At 43.9% G+C, this 13621-nt stretch overlaps 1 pseudogene; it reads left to right on the forward strand.

Moving 5' to 3' along the window:
* The first annotated feature begins 8310 nt into the window (after positions 1–8310).
* Positions 8311–8778, forward strand: LOC119297782 (annotated as a pseudogene).
* Positions 8779–13621: the final 4843 nt, after the last annotated feature.

Raw genomic sequence — 13621 nt, forward strand, 5'->3', positions numbered from 1 at the left:
TTTAAATTGAGGGAATTCACATGGTGAGTTCTCTTTATAACATATCCGCCCGATATTAGGGAGCTATATTAAATATTCCATTTTCGGAATCACCCATGAACCCACTTGCAAATATTTCCCCATGCCTTCGTCCCATGCATCATCTCTTTCTCCTTTCCTTCTATTTCCTCTCTTTTGATAGTTCCATTTTCCCCTTCTCTATTAATGTCCATTCTTTTCCTATAAATTCTAGACCGTGCCAGGAACACCTCCTCCAATTTTCAGATCCTTTGGACTTGTTTTGGTTGGATTCAAAAATGGCTCAAGCTTGAATCTAATTCAAACTTGAATTATTTTTCTATCTCTACAATAGTGCCAAACCATTTTATTCTATTTGTGCAAAGTTCCGGCGCTCCAAGAATATTTTTTTCTGAAATATTCTTTCCCTAACCCTCTCTTTATTTTTTTTCTTCTCTCTATTTGTTTTTTTTGTTAAAGCAAATCAGAGAGGAGTGAGAGAGAGCAGCAGGCCCATTCTCCTTCTAGGCCGAGCCGGCGCCCTCCCCCTAGGCGTAGCCCTTCTATACTGGGCCGGCCTCTAAGGCCCAGCCTGCTCTAACCCTAGCTGCCCCGATCCCCTCGACTCGATCCCCATCTCTCCCTCTCGTTCTTGTCCACCGCCGCCACTCTCACCACGCATGCACAGAGGAGCGAAGCCCGACTCCCCCATCTCCCTCGCAGCCCCGCTCGATCCCCTCAGCCTCCCTCCTCCTTTGATCCAGGGATCCAGGCTAGACCCCCGTAGGCCTCCTCGCCGCCGTCGCGCCCACGGGGCCACCAGCAAGGCCCTGCGCCCGCAGACGTCGTCCTCCGGCGCCCCAAGTCCCGCGCGACGCGCCAAGTCTCCATGACCGTGCCTCCTTCGCCGCCCGGACCAGTCGTCCTCAACCCCGCCGAGCTCCATCGCGCCCCCGCGCCCTTAAGTGTCTTGCGCACCTCCGCCGTCCATCTTCTCAGCCGTGCCGCCGTCGTTTTGCAGGATCTCCGCCTCCCTAGCGAGAACAGCCACCACCGGAGTTGTTCTTCCTCCGTGCGCCGTCGTCGAGTTGCCATGGTCTCGACCTCTTGTGCCTCCTCCCTCCAGCGCCGCCTTGCTGTTCCCTCCCGTGCACAAGCCCCTCCTCTGCCATGGCCTTCCTCCTCCTGTGTCTGCAGCGATGATGTGCTGCTGCAGCTGCTCTTCCTGCGCGCCGCCTCCCTCGCTGAGCCCCGTGGCGTGGCCCTTCTGCGGCAACTAGCGCCCCTCCATGGATGACCTCCACCACAGTTGCAACACCCGGAGCAAGACGACTACAACCCTGCGGCTTTCAGATGTATTGTTTTGGCCTTTGCATATCACTGTTGAACCGAGGAGACTGGCACCGCCAAGTCCAACGACAAACCCCGAAGATTTTTGAACGCGCCAAGTTTCCTCTCGAAAGTACATCTACATGATGACCCGCCAAGTACTACTACAAACCCGAAGAATTCGGATGCATCGAGTTCCCGAGGAGACCCGTTTTTCGTCAAGTTCGACTACCCGTATCATCAAGTACCACTACGGCCGGAGACCTCGGACACGCCAAGTACCCCTTCGAGCTATCAATACCGCAAGTGCCAAGTTCCATGACGACCCAAGTACCGCGAGAACGTTTGTACCTCTACCGTCGCCGAAGACCCGTGTAACACAAACGTCAAGTTCAACTACTGTCGCATGAACCGCTACTTCCCACGACGACCCGTGAACAACTACTTCCCCTTCGACACGTGTAACCCTACCACCAAACTCGATCCGTTCCGATAATGCACTCTTCAAAGGTATAACCCCGAGATGACGTCCGTGAACGAATGCTTGCGATGTTTGAGATGCTCGTGTTTGCACCATGTCCAAATTGTCACTCGTTTCCTTGTCGCCAACTCGTGGGACACCCGGAATCCGGGAGCGCCCCACCATCTTTTTCACGCATCCGCACACTTCTCCTTTGCATCGATATCTCAATCGAGTTACCGGAACCGGAACGCTGCCGTGGCACCATTTTCGTATCGTTGCCGTGGCACCCCTTTCGTTTCCACCACGGGGACAAATGCTTCATAATGCTCTTGTCAACTTTTAATAAGAATTGCATAAACTTGTTCATGTCATCCGCATCATGGTAACAACAATTAAAATGTTTAAATTGTTGTTGCATTAAATTGCTAAATGCATATGGGGATTTACCAGATTTGTTGTTTGTTATATCTGGCCCCATTTAAATTGTTTAGATAGTATAGTTTTGTTATGCTTCACCTCTTGCCATGTTAACTAACTTTTAATATTGTTGAGTACCTAACCGAGAGTGATCTAAATAATTGATGTGGTCTTCCGTCAATATGCAACGGAGTTGCATATTGAGCTCCACTTAATTTGTAGGATTCCTTGTGCAATTTGCCATGCCAGGCCTCATTAATCCGGACATGCATCATATTTGGTTGTGCATCATGTCATGCTTATGTGGTGGTTGTTTACTATGTTGTGTGCTTCTTTTCGGTGTTTGCTTCTTCGGGTTGGTTCCGGTAACGTCGCGTTTGTGAGGACCCGTTCGTCTACGTCCGTTTGTCTTTTTCATGGACTCGTTCTTCTTCCTTGCGGGATTTCAGGCAAGATGACCATACCCTCGAAATTACTTCTATTTTTTCTTGCTAGTTGCTCGCTCTTTTGCTATGCCTATGCTACGATACCTACCACTTGCTTATCATGCCTCCCATATTGTTGAACCAAGCCTCTAACCCACCTTGTCCTATCAAACCATTGTTTGGCTATGTTACCTCTTTTCTCAGCCCCTCTTATAGCGTTGTTAGTTGCAGGTGAAGATTGAAGTTTGTTCCTCGTTGGAACATGGAGATGATGTTCCTTGTTGGAACATGTTTACTTGTTGGGATATCACAATTTATCTTATTTAATTAATGCATCTATATACTTGGTAAAGGGTGGAAGGCTCGGCCTTATGCCTGGTGTTTTGTTCCACTCTTGCCGCCCTAGTTTCTGTCATATCGGTGTTATGTTCCCGGATTTTGCGTTCCTTACGCGGTTGGGCTATTATGGGAACCCCCTGACAGTCCGCCTTGAGTAAAACTCCTCCAGCAATGCCCAACATTGGTTTTACCATTTGCCACCTAGCCTTTTCCTTTTCCTTGGGAGTCGCGCTCCTGAGGGTCATCATTATTTTAACCCCCCCGGGCCAGTGCTCCTTTGAGTGTTGGTCCAAACTGTCAGTCGCCAGTGGCCACCAGGGGCAACTCTAGGCTGGCCTACCGGAAGTTTGGATAATCTGAGTGTGCCCTGATAAAGAGATATGTGCAGCTCCTATCGGGATTTGTCGGCACATTCGGGCGGTGTTGCTGGTTTAGTTTTACCCTGTCGAAATGTCTTGTAACCGGGATTCCAAGTCTGATCGGGTCTTCCCGCTAGAAGGTCTATTCCTTCGTTGACGGTGAGAGCTTGTGATGGGCTAAGTTGGGACACCCCTGCAGGGATTTGAACTTTCGAAAGCCGTGCCCGCGGTTATGGGCAGATGGGAATTTGTTAATGTCCGGTTGTAGAAAACCTGAAGTTGACCTTATTTAAAATGCATCAACCGCGTGTATAGCCGTGATGGTCTCTTTCCGGCGGAGTCCGGGAAGTGAACACGGTTGTTGGAGTTATGCTTGACGTAGCTTGTTCTAGGATCACTTCTTGATCATAGTTGTATCGACCATGCTTTGCCTTCTCTTCTCGCTCTCATTTGCGTATGTTAGCCACCATATATGCTAGTCGCTTGCTGCAGCTCCACCTCATATCTTGCCTTACCTATAATCTTAAATAGTCTTGATCGCGAGGGTCCGAGATTGCTGAGTCCCCATGACTCACAGATACTTCCAAAACCAGCTTGCAGGTGCCGATGAGTCCGTGCAGATGACGCAACCAAGCCCAGGAGGAGCTCGATGAAGATCTTGTCCTTTATGTTGTTTCGTTCTAGTCGATCAGTAGTGGAGCCCAGTTGGGGTCGATCGGGGATCTGTGTAGCATTTGGGGTAGTCTTGTTTTATTTTGGCTCCGTAGTCGGGCCTTGTTTGTAACTGGTTGATGTAATGCTTTATTTATGTATTTGTGTGAAGTGGCGATTGTAAGCCAACTACGTATCTCTTTCCCTTATGTATTACATGGGTTGTGTGAAGATTACCTCACTTGCGACATTGCTTTCAATGCGGTTATGCCTCTAAGTCGTGCTTCGACACGTGGGAGATATAGCCGCATCGATGGCGTTACAGTCAAGCAACCAACGAGGAGGCCACGAGGCAGCGGGCGCGCCCTCCCCCCTCGTGGGCCCCTCGTGGCTCCACCGACCTACTTCCTCCTATATATACCTACGCACCCTGAAAATATCCAGGAGCACCACGAAACCCTATTTCCACTGCCGCAACCTTCTGTACCCAAGAGATCCCATCTCGGGGCCTTTTCTGGAGCTCCGTCGAAGGGGGCATTGATCACGGAGGGCCTCTACATCAACTCCATGGCCCCTCCGATGATGTGTGAGTAGTTTACCTCAGATCTAGTTATTAGCTAGATGGCTTGTTCTCTCGGTTTGGATCTCAATACAAAGTTCTCCTCAATTCTCTTGGAGATCTATTCGATGTAATCTTCTTTTGCGGTGTGTTTGTCGAGATCCGATGAATTGTGGGTTTATGATCAAGACTATCTCACTACAAGAAATATGTCAACTAGTGACCTTCTGTCAGTGACCCTGGAAGAATTGGTCATAGATCTATGACCATTTCAGACCAATTGGTCAAAAGCTGTTCGGGGGGCTCCAAACCCTAAACTATAACGACCATTTTGGTCAGAAAGGTCGTAATTTCCTTACACAAAATGGTCATAAAGCAAAAAGCGTTGGTCCGCTGCCTTATCTCTAGTTGTTAACGACCAATATAGATGGTCATAGCCTTGTAAATTGTGGTGGGTTGTGATGACTAGGCGCCATCTCATCAGTTCTGCCTATGTGTCATGTCCATGTGTCAATTTTTGCCATAGGTTGTGAAGCAACCTATATTTCTGTCAATTCCAAAATTCCCCAAAAAATCTCATAAATTCTTTGGGTCATATCTTTGTCAAATATGTAAAAATCCTTCCTTGCCTGGTTCAAAAATTATTCAACAATATTCATTTTCCTATTCTGTTCACAACAATACTTTGTGAAGGAAGTGCTATTTATATATTCTTGATTGCCCTCAAAATTTTTGGGCACTCTTTCCTATCCAAATCATTTCGTCGTGACAAAATTCAGCTCCATTTGCCGAGTATATCTTCCTCGGCAAATTTCCAAAGTTTTTTTCCACCTAGAAGCATTGTGAAGGAAGTACCATTTTTATATATCCAAATGACATGAAATTTATACAGTTCCTTCATATGCCAAAATTATCACCCTCCTCCAAATTGCAGCTCAGTCAAATCATCTATGTGAGCCCAGGTTCAATTTATATTTTATGGCCAGATTGGCACATTGCAAAGCAAGTGTTATCCAGATCCCTCCTATTACCCTCAAATTTTTTTGGCACTCTTCCATACCCAAATCATTACCACATGATAATATTCAGCTCCATTTTCCTAGTAAATCTTTCTCAGGAAATTTCCAAAGTTTCTATCTCGAGTGTAGCTTTGTGAAGTAAGTACTAGCTAGGCTTACCCAAATGATCTGAAATTTACCAGAGCATGACCATACCTATGTAACCTACCTACACCAAATTTGAGCTCATTTCATTTATCCAATTTCTCTCGCTAATTTTCCCAAGTTTTTGTGCAGGGAATAGCATTGTGAAGGAAGTACCACTTTGGCATGTCCAAGTGGTATCAATTTTCTACAATGCTTTCCTATGCCCAAATAACCACCCCCACCAAATTTCAGCTCAATCCATTCATTATTTTGAGCCCAACTTCAACATTCGTATTTCTGTCCAGTGTGGTACTTTGCAAAGCAAGTACCACCTAGGCTCCTCCTTTTGAGCTAAAAAATTGTGAAGACAGTCTTCTTAGAAGATGATCATCCTCAGCCAAAACTCACGCCCATTGGCCATGTGCATTCCCCGTATCGCTAATCAAACACTTGGCTGCTAATGCATGTTTGAGGATAGTTCGGTCTCCTTGTGAGAATCTTATGTTGTAATTTTATTCCTAGCACCTGCCTGAGGAGTACCGAACCCCCTAGACATGCCTAGGCCGCCCAGGACACATGGCAATGCCACAGTCACGCGGTGACCACGCGGCGGGCATGCGAGTTTACGCGCTCTGGAGTTAGGGCCCTCGTCCACCATCCAAACCTCGATGTATCGCCACCAAACCATGTATGTCTGATTAAATAGATACTTATATAACTAGAAATGATTTTTGGAAAAAATAAAGAGCAAACTATAAGGTAGATGCAGTTCAAAATTGACCCACTTCCTGCTGAATCCGCAGAAATTTGTCTTTTTCACAAGTGGTGGATCAAAACTTTTGACACCCAACCATTTTGTCAATTATGCATTAAATATGGCCTAATATTTTAGAAAAATTATTTGGTCCAATTTTGCAACAAATATATGGTAGGTCCTTCACAAAAAGAACTCAATTCGGGCACTTAGAAAATGGAAAGTGAATTTTCCGTGCAAAGAAAATAAAAACTCCCTTAGGAAACATTGTTTGGAATTCCAAGATGCACCATTGTGCACAATATGAGATCATTTGAACAAACTATGCCATGAATGTGGCCATAAGATTGATCATTTGGCTTGAAAGTCATGAATCTTCACGCATGATAGCTCATTTCTGAGAACACTTTTTTAAAATAATTGTCGTATTACAAGTTTACTATTTTTTCTGGAAACTTGGTCACATATAATGACACAATGCGAAGGTTTTCCAATTTTTTGATTTTTTTTGAATTTTTTATGCCCATTTCAAAATGCGATCAAAACGGTGGGTTTGACCGTTCCTAGCTAGTGGTTGAATCTTGGAAAACTTTTGACGTTTCTCTGATTAAATAGATACTTATGTATCTAGAAATGATTTTTTGATAAAATAAAGAGCAAACTATGAGGCAGCTGCAATTCAAATTTGACCCGCTTCCTGCTGAATCGGCGGGAATTTCTCTTTTTCACCAGAGGTGGATCAAGGCTTGGTCAATTGTGAATCAAATATGGCCTAGTATTTTAGAAAATTGATTTGGTCCAATTTTGCAACAAATATATGGTAGGTCCTTCACAAAAAGAACTCAATTCGGGCACCCGGAAAGTGGAAAAATGTCTTTTTTGCCAAAAAAACTCATGTCTCACGACACCTTTTTAAAGATATTTATCTTTTTTCATGTTTTTTATTTTTTTCTGAAAACTTGTTCACATTTTGGTGACACAATGAGAAGGTTTTCCATTTTTGTTTTGAATTTCTCAAGTCATAAAATAGCTGACATGATTTTAATGCATTATTTTTAGGCAACTATGACCTATTTAGATGGCCATAACATCATACTGCATTCTGATTAGTCCGTGGACGTCTCACGCGAATTGTGCATCATACGCCGTCGGATGCTCGCAGATCCAATGACCGTCCTCAACCCTTCCACACTAACTCTGAAACCCTAGTTCATTTTCCATCCACCCCGCCTCCTTTCTTTCCTCGCTCCCTTCTCCTCCTCTCCCCTTCCAAGTCTTCTCTATCGCGATGCTGCACCTCCCACGATTCGATCCAATCCTCTCTCCCGATCCCACCTACCGGCGGCGACCTCCTCTCAACCAGCCCCGCCGGTGGCCTCCAGATCCAACCCAGCAGCTACTAGCTCAAGCCCAACTCCTACCCCGTGGCCATGGCCATGGCAGGGGGAGCCCGAATCCCTAGCCCGTGGTGGCTAGGGTTTCGGTCGCCTCCAACTCGATCCGGCGCTGCTCCGGTGAATCCCGAACCCTCAAGCGCCGATCCATCTCCGGGATGGCCTTGATCTGCTCGAGGACGACCGGTTCTTCGTCAACCTGCAAGGACGCGCGCCGGCAGCAGGCAATCTCCTCTCCGGAGAGCCCACCCATGGCGACCAGGATGGTCTCCCCCTCCCAAATCCATCACGGTCTCCCAAATCTCCCTCTGCCCCTCAAGGTACGACCCATCTCCCCTCTCACATTTTAGTTTTTTCTTGATTTGGTATGGTGGTGGTTCACCTCTATCCCCCTCTCTCACTCTCTGTGCTTGTAGCGGCTGTTCACCCCCAACCTCCGGTCCATGCGCGCGGCTGTTGATCCACTCGAGCGAGCGGGATGCTGGAAGGGAAGGCGACTGTGGAGGACACCAACATGCCAGCCAAGATGCAGCTGTAGGCCACGCCGGCGGCGTCCAGGGCGCTCGACCGCTTCAACGTCCTCGACTGCCGGAGCATCGCGGTGCACATCAAGAAGGTGAGAAACTTGCCAATACTGCCCCCAAATCTATAGCCTCTGAATCTGCAAGTAACAAGCTAGAGACAGTCTTGCAAGAGAAATAACGATGTACTTGAACATGAATCAGCAGTTTGCTACGCAAGTGCTGCCGAATGATTGGATCTGATTCGGACGGCTGCACTGCAGGAGTTCGACACGATCCATGGCCTGGGGTGGCAGTGCGTGGTGGGCTACAGCTTTGGCTGCTACTTCACGCACAGCAAGGGGAGCTTCATATACTTCAAGTTTGAGTTGCTCAGGTTCCTCGTCTTCAAAGGCATGGCGGATGAGCAACCGCTGCCGTGCTGATCTAGTCTGTAAGTTTATGTGACAAGGTGAGCATACAACTTGTGATGCATTTTCTTGGTCTGTAGGTTTACGTGAGTTCTGATCCGATGGTGGCATTTTACATGCTGTTTTTGTTCTTCAGCGCCAGTTAACGATCTAAATGGTTCGGCATTCAGCAAAAGGATACCTGCATACTCACGTTGCAGTTTTTCAAATGCTGAAAGTTTCTTCAGACTCCAGATTGCCTTCACTTGGACAAAGTTGAGCCAGCGACCGTCGCCCACAACCACGGTGGCCACCTTGCTCCCCTCCTCCCTTCAGTTATCAGTTTAAATATGCAAATAGTCACTTCCTTTTGCAATTCTGGTCAGTTTAAATAATGGCTATTGAAGATCCATTTATACTTCCACATGGTTTCAGAATCTGGATAGAATCACTATAGCAGTTATGTGATTCATTCTGTAGCTTGCGTTTGGTACTTGGAAATAACAGAATAGAAATTTGGAATTTTTTTGACACGCCATGTAGTATACTGAAAACCTCCTTTATTCTAGCGCTGCTACACAACGCTAGTTAGGATGAGTACAACTACATTTTTATCTATCTGAAAAATGGTGCAAATATTTACTAGTACTTGCCTTGGTGATATGACACGTCCATGGTGCGATTTAATTAGATTCAGACTTCGATAGGCCAGCTGGCCAGGGCGTGTGCTTGTATTAGCATGGAACAGTTACTACTAATTAATGAAGAAAGCACACTTGTTCACATAAAGGAAGATATGTCTGTGTTAGTATTCGTGTTCTTGATCTTACCTGATAGACTTGTTTTTACTAATATAAACAATTAAAATCAGAATGTTTGCATAAATCATTCTCACTTTTAGTTGAGTACTAAGTATGTAGTGTCTTTAGTTCTTTGCTTATATTATAGTCAGAATTATACCGTGTGACTGAATAATGTGTTATTTAGTTAGCTAAGCAGTATCTTTAGTTTTCTGATGATTGCTCAACTCTCAATTCTGAATAAATAAGTAGCTGACCCTATTGGTTCTTTCTTTCTTCAGGGCTATGAGTTGATGGCCACGCTGCTGTTTTGCTCTGCTTGATAATTCTTTTACTGTCTAGACTGCTCTCTGCATAGTTTCCAGTTGCTTATAAAACAATAAAACAGTGGTGATGTGAGGTCCGACAATGGTTTGTAATTTTGGTTTCATCCCCAACCTCTCCAGCTAGCTTCTTCTTCACATCATATCATATTTGCACCTGCTGCTGCATCATGGATTCGATGGTCACCTACTAGCTAAGTTGCTTAGCTTGTATTGCCATCGAATTGGTCAATACTGTTTCACTTTGCTTGTTTCTTGTACTAGGTCTGTCAGTTACAGCATAAACAAACAAATTGCTTAGCTCTCAACTATGAATACATAGCTAGCTAAACTTGTTCTTTCTTTCTTTCTTTCTTTCTTTCTTTCTTTCTTTCTTTAGAGCTGTGACTTATATGGGTCAAGCTGTTGTTTTGCTGTACTCAATGATACTATTGCTGCCTGTATACTTATACATGTGGTGATATTTTCCTGAACTGAAGTTGTGAATGTACCATTATTTTCCTGCTGCTACTTATCCCTGGCTCACCTATTCTAGTTGGTTTCAATTGATATTTGTCTCATCCAGCACTCTGACTATAAATGTGTTGTTTTAATCCTGATGATGTTGTAGTATAAGGTGGAACACTATATTCCTATTTTAATCCAAAAGGAATAAAGCAATCATGTTTGTTTGCATGGTGTGTGTCGATCTCAAAATGGCGGACAAAACATGACAAGTGAACACTTTGAGGCTCAGTTTCCTGTTCCGTGTTGTAGTTTCTTGATTTATTTTGCATATGCAGCACATCATCTTGAATATCATCTGTTTGTATATGCTTAGGGTATGCATGATGCCTATGCTCTGTATTAGATCAGTATGTTAATATTAGTAGGCATATATCCATGTATGAGCAGTGCATAGTGCAGTTGGCCATATTCTAGCTCATATGGAACTTCCTGTGATATGGTGCAGTCCTGTTTTGTTTCATTGATTGCTTTTTATTTTATCCCTAACCATTTTTTGCTCTATAACATGTAGATGTTGGCGTTCGTTCATGTTTCGTCGCAAGCTCTAGGATGAAGAAGTGAAGAAGCATTTAGTTCAAGCTCATTGGAGCTAGTTATACTTTTATATAGATATTTAGTTGAAACACTCAATTTAGTTGTGTTCTTGGTGGCTGTAAACCTGATGTGAAGTATGTTTGATTATAAACGTGGTGTGAACTATGTTTGATTGTAATGTACCAAATTTGGTTGTTTGATCTGTTTGAAGTATTACTTCTCTTTTAAATCTGTTCTGATTTAAATATTTGTTTTTATTTACTAGAAAATTGAAATCTGAAGAATCTGACCCTGACCATTGGGACCCACTCAATTAGGACCCATTTGACTATTGGATCCGTCTTAAAAAAAGTAATTGTTGAGACAAAAAGGCCATGACCCAGAAAATAAAAAGGCCGAATTGCTTGCTAGGCACATGTAGCTATTAAAAATTGTCAGGAAAAAAATATAAGTGGGCTGAATTGTTGGGCCAGGCCCATGTAAAATAGCGAACTGGACCGGGCTGATTTTAACCAATGACCTTTTCAATTGGTCGCGATTTTGCCACGTTAGATTGCCACGTCGGATCCGACGTGGCCTCGGCAGACAACCAGTGACCAAAACAAAAAGTCATGGGTTCAACGACCAACACAGAGAAGGTCGCTAATTTCAGTTTACGACCGCCAGCTTTTAACCTTCTGTTTTTGGTCACAAAAAGGTCGCAAATGAAAAACTATGACCTTTCAGCGGCCAATAGTGAGGGTCACAAGTTGACATATTTCTTGTAGTGTCTATGAAAAATATTTGAATCTTCTCTGAATTCTTTTATGTATGATTGGTTATCTTTGCAAGTCTCTTTGAATTATCAGTTTGGTTTGGCCTACTAGATTGATCTCTCTTGCAATGGGAGAAGTGCTTAGCTTTGGGTTCAATCTTGCGGTGCTCGATCCCAGTGACAGTAGGGGAAACGACACGTATTGTATTGTTGCCCTCGAGGATAAAAAGATGGGGTTTATATCATATTGCATGAGTTTATCCCACTACATCATGTTATCTTGCTTAAAGTGTTACTCCGTTCTTATGAACTTAAGACTCTAGATGCATGCTGGATAGCGGTCGATGTGTGGAGTAATAGTAGTAGATGCAGGCAGGAGTCGGTCTACTTGTCACGGACGTGATGCCTATATACATGATCATACCTAGATATTCTCACAATTATTCGCTTTTCTATCAATTGCTCGACAGTAATTTGTTCACCCACTGTAATACTTATGCTATCTTGAGAGAAGCCACTAGTGAAACCTATGGCCCCCGGGTCTATTTTCCATCATACAAGTTTCCAATCTATTTTATTTTGCAATCTTTACTTTCAATTTATATCATAAAAATACCAAAAATATTTATTTTATTACCATTATATTTATCAGATCTCACTCTTGCAAGTGGCCGTGAAGGTATCGACAACCCCTTTATCGCGTTGGTTGCGAGGTTCTTATTTGTTTGTGTAGGTACAAGGCGACTCGCGCGTGGTCTCCTACTGGATTGATACATTGGTTCTCAAAAACTGAGAGAAATACTTACGCTGCTTTGCTGCATCACCCTTTCCTCTTCAAGGGAAAACCAACGCGTGCTCAAGAGGTAGCAGCTATCCCTACAAAATCATATAGTCTCGTCATGCTATGTCTTCTTAACACAAAGTATTTATCATGCACAAACACAAAGTAGTTATCATGCACAACCCCGATGACAAGCCGATCAATTGGTTCACACTTTTTAACGCGCTTCAGCTTTTTCAACTCTCACACTATACATGAGCGCAAGCCATGGATAAAGCACTATGGGTGCTATAGAGTATAATGATAGGGGTAAATATAGAGAAGACAAAAAAGTAGAAAGTCTCACATCGATGCGGCTAACCAACGGGCTATGGAGATGCCCATCGATTGATATCAACATGAGGAGTAGGGATTGCCATGCAACGAATGCAGTAAGACCTATAAGTGTATGAAAGCTCAATATGAAAACTAAGTGGGCATGCATCTAATCCTATAATGATAAATTCCCACTAGTATATGAAGGTGACAACATAGGAGACTCTCCATATGAAAAACATGGTGCTACTTTAGAGCACAAGTGTGGTAAGGGATACTAACAATGCCCCTTCTCTCTTTGTTTATTTATTTATTTCTTTTTTCTTTCTTCTTTCTTCTTTTCTTTTCTTTCTTTATTTTCTCTCTCATTGTCGGGAGCCTCATCCTGACTTGTGGGGGAATCATAGTCTCCATCATCCTTTCCTCACTAGGGCACTACTCTAAAAATGATAATGATGATCATCACACTTCTATTTACTTATAACTCAAAAGAAAATAAAAATTAGAACTCGATACCTATGGAAAAGTATGACTCTATATGAATGCCTCTGGCATGTACATGATGTCCAATGATCTAGCGTAACATGTATGAAAAATGACGAACGGTGCCTGAGCCACAATTACTATGTCAGCTATATGATCATGCAAAGCAATATGACAATGAATTCTCAAGTCATCAAACGGAAGCGGTGGAAGTTGCATGGCAATATATGTCGGAATGGCCATGGAAAAGCCATAATAGGTAGGTATAGTGGCTATTTTGAGGAAGATATAATAAGGCTTATGTGTGATAGAGCGTATCATATCACGGGGTTTGGATGCACCTGTGAAGTTTGCACCACGTCTCGATGTGAGAAAGGGCAAT

This window comes from Triticum dicoccoides, chromosome 1A, assembly GCF_002162155.2.
Source record: "Triticum dicoccoides isolate Atlit2015 ecotype Zavitan chromosome 1A, WEW_v2.0, whole genome shotgun sequence".
Lineage (NCBI taxonomy): Eukaryota > Viridiplantae > Streptophyta > Magnoliopsida > Poales > Poaceae > Triticum > Triticum dicoccoides.